Source organism: Fukomys damarensis, unplaced genomic scaffold, assembly GCF_012274545.1.
Source record: "Fukomys damarensis isolate Sample0158 unplaced genomic scaffold, DMR_v1.0_HiC HiC_scaffold_39, whole genome shotgun sequence".
In the NCBI taxonomy this organism is placed as follows: Eukaryota; Metazoa; Chordata; class Mammalia; order Rodentia; family Bathyergidae; genus Fukomys; species Fukomys damarensis.
In genome coordinates, this window is record NW_022900951.1 from 125,425,604 (window position 1) to 125,436,370 (window position 10,767).

A 10,767-nucleotide genomic window follows, 5' to 3' on the forward strand; every position below is an offset into this window, starting at 1 on the left:
CACTTAGCACAAAGGAGAGTAGGTCACATGCATCCCCCCTTCCCGGACCCCCACATTGCTAACAGGGCAGCCATGCTCTTTGGGGTCTCTTCTTTTTACGGGTGTGGGGTAATGTCAAACCTTCAGTCCTGGAAAGTGGTAGAGTGGGGATCCGCACCAATTCAGCCTTCCTGAGATTTGGAATCCAGACTCTGGAAGCAGACAAAAGAAGAAAGAGATCACTAGAAATCAGAGAAAAACTCACAGAAAAACAAAAACGTACAGAGTTGAATGTGTAGAACCAAAGGGAAACCTGGGGACTCCAGGAGGCCCCCGGGAGGAAAGCGGGGCTTCAGTGCTCTGGCGGTTGCTGTGATCTTCATGGATGGCGGTGAGCTCTGCTCCCACAGAGCCCGGCACAGACAGCAGTGGGTGAGTGACCCCTGAGCAGGTGCCCGCCACATCCCTGGAGAGAACGTGGGCTGGGGTGCCATTCCGGGAAAGCCTTGAGTGTTCACCCTGAGACTCAGAACAGCCACAGAACGGCTTGAGTTCAGCGTTTGCAGTATTACTCTCCCGCAGTGAGTGGGCGAGAGACAGTCTCAGCAAACATCCCTGGACAGGGGAGGGGGGGCTGGAGAGAGGCCCCTGAGGGGTTTCCTTTTTTTGTTGACTCCTATTTCTTGGCCGTTTTTATTGTTACTGTTACCTAATGCTATAAACATCCTTCTAGTGTGTTACAGGATCTTTCAGTCCCTTTTTCTCTCTTCTTTCTCACATTCTCTGGATAAAAATTTCTAATTTTCATTCTTTCATTCTCCCCTTTCCAGCTCCTTATCTTCAACAATACAACAATTAAGCTTTATTAATCTTTAGAGAGTCAACTATAAATTTATTCTCAGAATTTTTTCTTGCAGTAGAGGATCTATAGGTGTTGCATTTATAGTTGTGGTACAGAAAAAGCTGTATGTAATATTTGGGTTGTCTTAATATTTATGCTGTAATTGTGGATTGCTATTATATGGTTAAAGGTGGCACCTAATTGCTAGTCATTTTGTGTTAGGATCTGATATATCTTGGATGATACCACTGTAGCTGATCTGCCTGATATTGCCAGGACGGCACAGTTATTGGCATGTTTGGGATCTCTGTGTTCCAATACCCGGATTCCCTTTGTGAAATTAGTAATACTGGGGGCCATGTCCAGAGAACTAGGTTTTGGGCCAATTACACTGCATCTTCCTCTCCCAAATTAAGGGAAGTGGTCAGACTTAGGGGAGAGGTAAAGGACTATAGTCAGCTATGCCCAAAGTGCATCCTTGAAAAGCAGACTAACTAAACAGACCTCTGTACTAGGAACAAGGACTGTGCTCTATAAGCACTACAAATTTCAGCACAAAACAAACAAACATAAAACAATAGAAACATGAGATGACAAGGGAACGAAAGGATTCCCAGACTCCCACCTCCCCCAAAGGCAATCCAGGGGGCATTACTGGGGAGAACTACAAAGCCACACACCTGAAACTCCGAAGGATACCACGGGAGGTTAGAAATCAGGTCAGAGAGATGCTTTATAGTATCACAGAAGATATAACTAAAGAGATAAACAGAATGATCCAGGAACTTTCAGAAGTCACTAATAAAATGCTACCCAAGTTAAAGAAAATAATACAAAGTGGGAATGAACAGTGTAGCCAAGAATTAGAGTCCATGACAAGGTTGCAATCACAAATCCAGATAAAAAATTGCCTTGGACACTTGGGGGACAGAAGCAACTGATATGAAGACAGAATGTTAGAATTGGAGGTAGGGATACTTTTAAAGACTACCCACTCAAAGACACCTTAAAATGAAGAAGAGAACATAAAATATTGATGCAATACCTTCTAGGTGATGCAAAGAGAAGTAATCTAAGAGTAGTATTTAGAATAAGTGAAAAACAAGACAGAACAAATGGCATAAAGAACCTATTTATTGAAAAATTGCAGAAAACTTCCCAAATATATGGCAAGAAATAAGCATACAGAAAAGTGAGGCATGTAGAATTTCAAATAGCTGCCACCAAAAGAGAATCTCTCCAAATAGTATCATTCTCAAAACACCAGAAATCAAAACAGGAACAAAATCGCAAAAGCAGAGAAAAGGAGTGAATCACCTGTACAGACAAATGCATTAGAAAAGTGGCAGACTTCTGAACACAAACTTTAAGGGCCAACAGGTCTTGGAGTAAAGTGTTTCAAGCCCTGAAACTGAAATTTCCAACCCCAAATTGTATAGTCTGCAAAAGGTCCCTTCACAATTGATGGAGGAATAAGTCACTTCCATAAAAAGGATCACTGTAAAAATTTGCAGTGAAACCATGAAACCAGCGTTACAAAAAGTCTCAAGAATATCCTAGAAGAGACAATGAAACCAGTCAATACCAATTAGTCAAATAGAATGAATATACCTGGCAGGATGAGCAGCTAAGCAGAAACAAGGAAAGAAAGAGGGAGGGGGAGGGGGAGGGAAAGAAAGGGAAAGAAAAGAAACATAAGGTAATCAGCACAGGAATCCAATGCCAGGACAGGAGGATGTCAATTCCTTTCAATAAAAACTCTCAATGGGAATAGTCTCAATTTCCTAATCAAAAGAAATAGATTGGCAGAATGTACCAAGAAACAAAAGCCAAGGATATGTAGTATAAAAGAAATATGTTTAATTCAAAAGTAAATTCATGGATTAGAAATCAAATGACAGAAAACAGCATTCTGTGCAATGGAAACCTGATAAAAAGCAGCAGTAGCTATCATAATTTTAGTAAAAGTGAATTTCGAACAAAGCTGACCAGAAAAGCCGAAATAAAGCAACCACATACTGGTGAAATGAGCAGTTCAGGATGGTGATGAGATAAGGAGTATAGACTGTATACACCAAAAACTGGTGTACCCAAGTTCATGAAAACAAGTAGTGATAGATATAAATAGATAAACATCAATACAATTATAGTCTGGCACCTCAATGCCCTACTGCCACAAACAGAGAGACTAGAGAAAAAAATGAAGAAAGAAATATCAGAGTTGAACAAAACTTTCAAACACACGGTCTTGATAAATATCTGCAGTTTCACACCACCACCTACAGAATACACATGCATCTCAGTATCACTGGGACTGTATCCAATACACATCATGTACCAGCACATAAAGCATACTAAAGGAAATGCAAAAAAATCAAAATTATTCCATGAATATTATCAGATCATAGTGAAATGAAACTAGATATCTATGGAGAACGAAATGACAAGAAATTTGCAAACATACAGAAGTTAAACAATACAATCTTGAGTAATCAGTGGGTCACTCAAGAAATCAAGCAAGAAGTTAGACAGTTTGTAGAATCAGACAATAATGCCAGTACAACATACTGGACCACCTGGGACACAATGAAAGCAGTCTGAAGAGGGAAGTTTAAAGTGGTGAATGCCCACATCAGAATAACAGAGCAAGCACAAATAAATAACCTAATGATATCCATCCAAATGCAAAGCTAGTATGGGGAAGGAAATTATGAAGATCATAGTAGAAATTAATGAGGTTGAGACTGAAAAATAAAAAGAATCAATGTGTCAAAGAGTTGGTGCTTTGAAAGAATAAACAAAATTGACAAAACCCCAACCAATCTTACCAAAAAGAAAAAACCCAACACTGGAATTGTAAATGGAAAAGGAGAACTCACAATGGATTCTGCTGAAATCCTGAAGATCATTGATAAATACTATTAGAATCTGTCCTCTATTAAAATTGAAAATTCAGAAGAAATGTACAAATTCCTAGACATGTGAACTACAAAAGATGAACCAAGGCGATATAAACAACATTCTGAATAATATCATATGATCCAATGAAATAAAAGGATTAATAGAAAGCACTACTGCCAGGGATGTAGCTCAGTGGAGCTACATCTGCCTGGCAAGCACAAGGTTCTGAGTTCAATTCCACATACCGGAAAAAAAATACTACCAACTGAAAAATGCCCAGGTACTGATGGATTCGCTACCGAATTCTACAAGAATGTTAGAGAGATCTAATGCCAACTCCTCAAACTTGCTAATACAATTGAAAGGGAAGCCAAACTCCCAAAGTCATTCTTGGAAGCAAGCATTAACCCAATCCCCAAAGCAGAAAAGGACGAAATCAAAACAGAAAATACAAGCCAAACTCTTTGAGGAACACAGATACAAAAGCCTTCAATAAGGTATTGGCAAACAGAATGCAAGTAATCATCAAAAAGATTGTACATCATGACCAAGCAGGGTTCATTCCAGGGAAACAGGGTGTTTCAACATGTGCAAATCAATGAATGTAATGCACCACATAAACACATGCATTGATGAAAGTCACATGATCATAGCAACACACAGAGAAAGGAACATTTAACAAAATCCAACATCCGTTCATGGTAAAATCCTTGAAGAGAATAGGCATAAAAGAAACTTATCTCAATCTGATAAAAGTCATCATGACAAACCAATGGGCCACACCATAATACACAGGGGGAAGCTGAAAGGTATCTGCCTGAATTCAGGAACAAGACAAGGAGAACCACTATCAACACTCTTGTTCAATACAGTTCTCAAAATATTAGCCATAGCAGTCAGGCAGAAGAAAGAAGTGAAAAGGATCTGTGTAGGGAAGGAAGAAGTTAAATTATCATTATCTGTAGATGACATGATTCTCTATGTAGAAGGCCTCCAACACTGCATCATAAATCTTCTAGAATTAGTAACCAAATTTAGTAGCATGACAGTTTACAAGGTCAACACATAGAAATAATAGCATTCCTGTATATTAGTAACAAACTCACCAGGGAAGAAATTAAGGAGACAATACTTTTTAAGAAAATTTAAATATTTAGGAATTAACCTAAACAAGAAAGTGAAAGATCTCTCCAATAAGAACTACAGTAGTTTTTTAAAAAAAAGGTCAAAGAGGATATCAGAAAAGGGAAAGCTAGCCCATGTTCCTAGATAGTTACAATAAATATAGCCAAAATAGCTATAATTCCAAAACTGTTATACAGATTTAATGCAGTCCCTTTCAAAATACCTATAGCATTCCTCGTGGAGATCTTGAAAAAACAAACCTGAAATTCACATGCAACCAGAAGACAACTAGAAGAGCAAAACCAATCTCAGGCAACAAGAGCAAGCAGCAGATATCACAGTCCTGGTCTTTAAATTAGTCTACAAAGCTACAATGATAAAAATAGTGTGGTACTGGCAAACAAAACAAAACAAAAACAAAAAAATGAAAAACAAAACCCTGACTAACTGGTACAGAAACAATTTCGGGTACATGTAACCAGCTTATCTTTTATAAGGACGCCAAATACTTTTGCTGGAGGAAAGACAGCCTCTGTAACAAATGGTGTCAGGAAATCTGGCTATTCACATGCCAAGGATTGAACCTTGACCCATATTAATAATCATGTATTAAAAAAGCAAAATTAATCAAAGATCTAAATATTAAAACAGAAGCTGTTAAAGTGCTGGCAGCTAAAATAAGTAAAACATAGGGGTAGATATTGACTTTCTGAACACAACCCCAGTTACACACACAGCAAAATGCCAAGAATCAACAAATGGAGCCATATCAAACTAAAAAGCTCCCCACACAGCAAAGGAATCCACCAACAGGGTGAAAGAGATGACCTATTTGCTGGCCATTCCTCAGACAATGGACTAATATCTAGACTCTGAAAAACTATTCAAAGAATTAGTCTTCCAAGATTTATAGACCCAGTGAAAAAACTGGGCTCCTGAAGGGAATAGACACTTCTCAGGTGAAGAAGTACAATTGGCCAATGAAAACGTGAAAAAATGTTCAGCATTGCTGCCCATGTATTAAATGCAAATTAAAACAACACTGAGATCTCATCTCACTCCAGAAAGAATGGCTGTCTTCAAAAGATCAAATAACAGCAAATGCTAGCGAGTCTGTGAGGAAATAAGAACCTTTTTCCATTGTGGGTGTGAGTGCAAACTGGTACAATCACTGTGGAAATACGTATGGAGACCACTTCAAACAATAACAGCAGAAATTACATTTGACCCAGATATTTCCCTTCTAAGTATATTTCCTAAATAGTTAAAGACATCATATCACAGTCAACCACATGCATACCCATGTTTATAGCAGCACAGTTCTTAGTAGCTAAATCTTGGAAGAGGACTACATGTCCACCAACAGAAGAATGGGTAAAGGAAGTGTGGGTTATAGACACAATGAAGGACTACTCTGCCATAAAGAAGGGTAAATCTGAGTCATTGATACAAACATAGGTGCAACTTGAGACCATACTGCTAAGTGAAGTAAATGAGACACACAGGCTTAAATATCATGTGGTTTCTTTTAGATGAGAAACCCAAAATATAAAGAGCACAAAGTCAATGTGAGGACTGTGATCATTACATACTACAAACATACCCATTTATATATAGATCTATCTATCTATATACTCATGCACACATATTTATATTTGTATTTCTGAGAAAAGGGATCCAAGAGATTCTCTGAGTGGGATGGAAGAGGGGAAGGGGATAAAAAAGAAGAATTAAGCCATATCATGTATATGTGCCAACTCTCCCGATGAACATAATCATTATGTGTTCAAACAAAAACCCTTTCAGTGCTCACCCAAGGTCCTCACCTTGATTGCTGGCAGGTCCAGGACTCTGCTGACTAGGCGCGGCTCTGCTGACCTGGTGACCCGCTGCAGGCCAAGGTGTGCCCTCCCTGAGCTCAAGCGGACAGAAGTGAGACGCAGCACTTCAGCACACCCCTGCAGGGCTTTCCCCGGCCTCTGGACAGAAGGACAAGGTAACGGAAGCCCCCCTTCATCCGGAGAGTGCCCAGGGAGTCACACTGCCCCTCTGCTGACCTGCACAAGCATCTTGCAATCCTCCTTGTCACCCCAGAGGTGGAAGCCTGAGGGGAGGTGACTCTGTGAGGCCCCAAGGGTGCCTGTTCCCCTACTGCTCATCCAGGGACCTCCATGGTTCCCTTTGCCTTGAACTTCAGGTGTGCCTTGATCCTCTCTGCTCTCTTTCCCTGAACCAAGGAACTCAGAGAAAGGTTCTCACTTAACTCTGACCTGACTACTTTGCATTCTGTGGACATCACTCTAGGGATGGGTCAGCATGAGCAGAAAATGATTCTCCAGGTCCCTTCCATTCTCCTAGGGTTTGTATCCTTGCTTCCTGGTGGATCCTGAACTTCATCCTCTCTGAACTTCAATCTTTTCACTCCAGACCAAGGAAGGACCTGATGCCCAGAGTCCCATGAGGCTGAAGAGGAAACTCTTCTTTGGTTATGGGCTATCTAATACTACTACATATTATTAATTCTTATACTTGCTATTCCATTTCTAGTGTATTCCTTATACTTTGTCAAAATAGGGATTGTTTAAAAACCAGCTCTTACCCACTGGGGTGGGTTCAGGTGATTGTTAGCACAGTCTGTAAAGCAATCGTAATATCTCCATTTTCTTGCTGTCCTAATTTTTCCCTGGGCCATTGGCATCTCTGGTATGAGGCGGTGCCTCAGACTGTGTAGAGCTAGGAGGTTTAAAACTTTCCTCCTACTCATGTTGTCTTGGGTCACCTGTGTAGGCCTCAGTCCCACTGCCCTGCCACCTACCCACATACAAGTACCACCTTAACTGCCTTCACTGTCCCCTAGGGCCTACTTATGTTTGATGTTTACATTTACTTTGATTCTGTGTGTTTGGAAGCCCTCCCCCTACTCACTCATTACTCTCACTCTCTCTCCTGTTGTTTTCTAGGGTAAATTCAGGATACAAAACACATTATTCACACTTGTTTGTAATTTTTGCTGCTAAAAGCAATTTAGGGAAATTTACAGTGTTTCATTATTCTGCTCCTCATCAATGAATATGATACACTACATTTGTATCAAAATTTTTTGACCTGAAAATGTACATAGAAATTTAGAATTATCTGTATCTGTACCTCAGACATTTGATAGGCTTCCTTTTAGATATTTCTAGATTTTATTGTCTATAATCTAAAAGTTTAAGTTTCAAGAAGTTTTTGTAAACTTCAGCTGTTCTTAATAAGCATTTGAATTGAATGCACAATAATGATAACTAGAGATTGGGAAGGGTGTAGTGAAATGGATAAAGCATTTGCGGATATCATTACCGGGCACTGTCTCCATGTTTTACAATATCATGCCAAACTCAATTAATGTGCAAAAAGGAAAATAATTAAGGTAAATGAAGAAATGCTATGTGAGCTCTCAACCAGTTGGCTTGCCCTACAGTATTCAAATATGTTAGATGCCACAATCTCATAATCTAACTCTAAAATAGAACTCTACCAATTTTTGTTCCTTTCTTTAACATGGTAATGTCATAGTTTATATATAAACTATCCCCCAGTTGTCTCCCAATTGGAGGGGAATACTGGATAGAAGTGGGGGGGGGTCACTTGAATATATGTGGAGGCTGTGTTCTCATCCCTGGCTCACTTGTGGTCTCTTGATTTCTCAATGTCATGGCATGACCACCTTCCTTACCCATGCCATGATGCCATTCCACTACTGTCTCTGAGTAGGCTGACCATGGACTGAATCCACTGAGTTTGTGATCCAACATAAACCGCTTCTTCTTTAAGTAGCAAGTGTTCAGTATACAGTTATAGTGATAGGAAAGTAAGTGACATAGAGAATTAGAGTTAGGCCAGAGCCATTGCCATGACTGAATTTGTTTATGGGGTTAAAAAGCTTTGGATGTGGTTTATAGGAGGAATGTGGCAATGTCTGGAGATGTAGCAGAGAGAAGCCCTAGAATGTTGTGAGCAGTGCTTGATATGCAAACGTGGTAAGAACTCAGAAAAAGAGAAAGCTCATAGTAATGTGTAAACCATTGGTCAGTCTTAGGAGGTTTCATTTGGTAACAAGGGCCAGATTGGCAGTTGTACTAGATACTGTATGCATTAAACTCTGGCACAAACTATGTCTACAGTTTGGCCATGTCCTGAAATTTTGTGGGAGACTAATAGTAATGGAGAAACAGTTATTATTTTGGTGGTGGAAAAAAAAAAGGCCAGCCAATGTTTAGGTTGCATCACATTTACTGCTGAATGCCAGCAGGAAAATGTGCAGTGACTTTCATGAGGCAATGGTAGAACTGAATGATTTGGAAGCTGTAGTGCTTCACCAGAAAGAGGCCTTTACAACCTTGGAGCAAGAGAGGTAATATATGCTGAAATATTAAAATTAAAAAGAAGTCATTTACTTTGTACAGGACCAAAAAGAAAAATGCCTTAAGGACATATAAAAAATCACCAAGCCTCTGTAAATTATAGGATCAAAGTTCTAAAACTAAATCTTTCCTTTGAGCAGAGAGTCCTTGGGACTCCTGCTCATTCAGGGCTGCCTAGGAAAATGTAACCTTGAATTCAGCCATCCAAATCCTTAGTGGCCACTGCAGCCATGTCTGAAGGGGGTCTAGCTACTGCACAAGATGATGGGCAACACTTTTGTTATTCACATGGGGCTGGCTTTTGAGGCATGCAGAATGTCAAAGATAGGGAGACTGAGAGGCTTCAGAAAAAATTCAGAAAAAGGTGTAACAGAGTCACAGTCCCTTCCAAGTGCTCATGAGAGGTTGGTATATGAAGCTGTGGGAGAAATAAAATTCGCCATGAGGACCCCGGGGAATTGGAGTTGCCAAGTACATGGAAGTTCACGAACACAGAGAGGAGCCAGCCTAAGAGAAAGGAAAAGTGGGCTGCAACCGGAATGTCCATAGTGCCAGGGTTGCCCAAGTACTTTGGACCCACATGTCATCACAACCTGCCTGGCTGCTGGACATGGATCAATGGAACCTCATATTTGTCCTGTTGACTTTAATCCAATTTCATTTTATCCCCCATTCCTCTCTTTTAGAGTGGAAATGCTTACCCTGCCTTCTTTTATACTGGGAGTATTCTACTTTCATTTTTACAGGAGCTCACAGCCAAGAGTTTGCCTGGATTCGCAAGGTGAGACTTTGGACTTGAAGTTGTGTACAAAAATTTAACTATTAAGACTTTTGCCACTCCTAGAAATGGACTAACTGCTACTGAATGAAGTGATGCACTCGAGCCTCTTAGGGTGGAGGGGAGGAGTGTTATGATTTACATGTACAATTTTTCCTAAAATACTGATGTTTGGTGCTGTCTATGTGTCTCTCTGTCTCTGTCTGTCTCTGTCTGTCTGTCTGTCTGTCTGTCTCTCTCTCTCTTGTGGCTACTATGGTATGAGCATCATTTCTCCTCCACAGTCTTCAGCCATGCTTTTCTGCTATGGAGCCAACAAGACAGACACTTAATCCTCTGAAAACTGTGAGCCAAAATTCACCTCTCCTATTTTGACTTACAATTGATTGGTATTTTCTTTCAGCTACAACAAATCTAAGGAACAAATAGAAATATTTGGCTGGGGATTTAGCTCAGTAGCACTGCCCCAGCCTGGCAAGTGCAAGGTCTTAAGCTTAATTCCCAGTATAGAAAAAAAAAAAGAAAGAAATATCTAAATCATGGATATAGCATAGATATAGCATAGATTGTGATTTACTTTTTGCATATGAATGTTCATTTTTTTCAGAACCAATGTTTATGAGATAGTCCCTTAATCCTCATTATCCATGTGTGGCCACTCATCATCGTGGGCAGGGTTTAGCAAATGAGGTCAGGAGGCCTCTGTTAGACAAAAAAAAAAAAAAAAAAAAAAAAAAAAA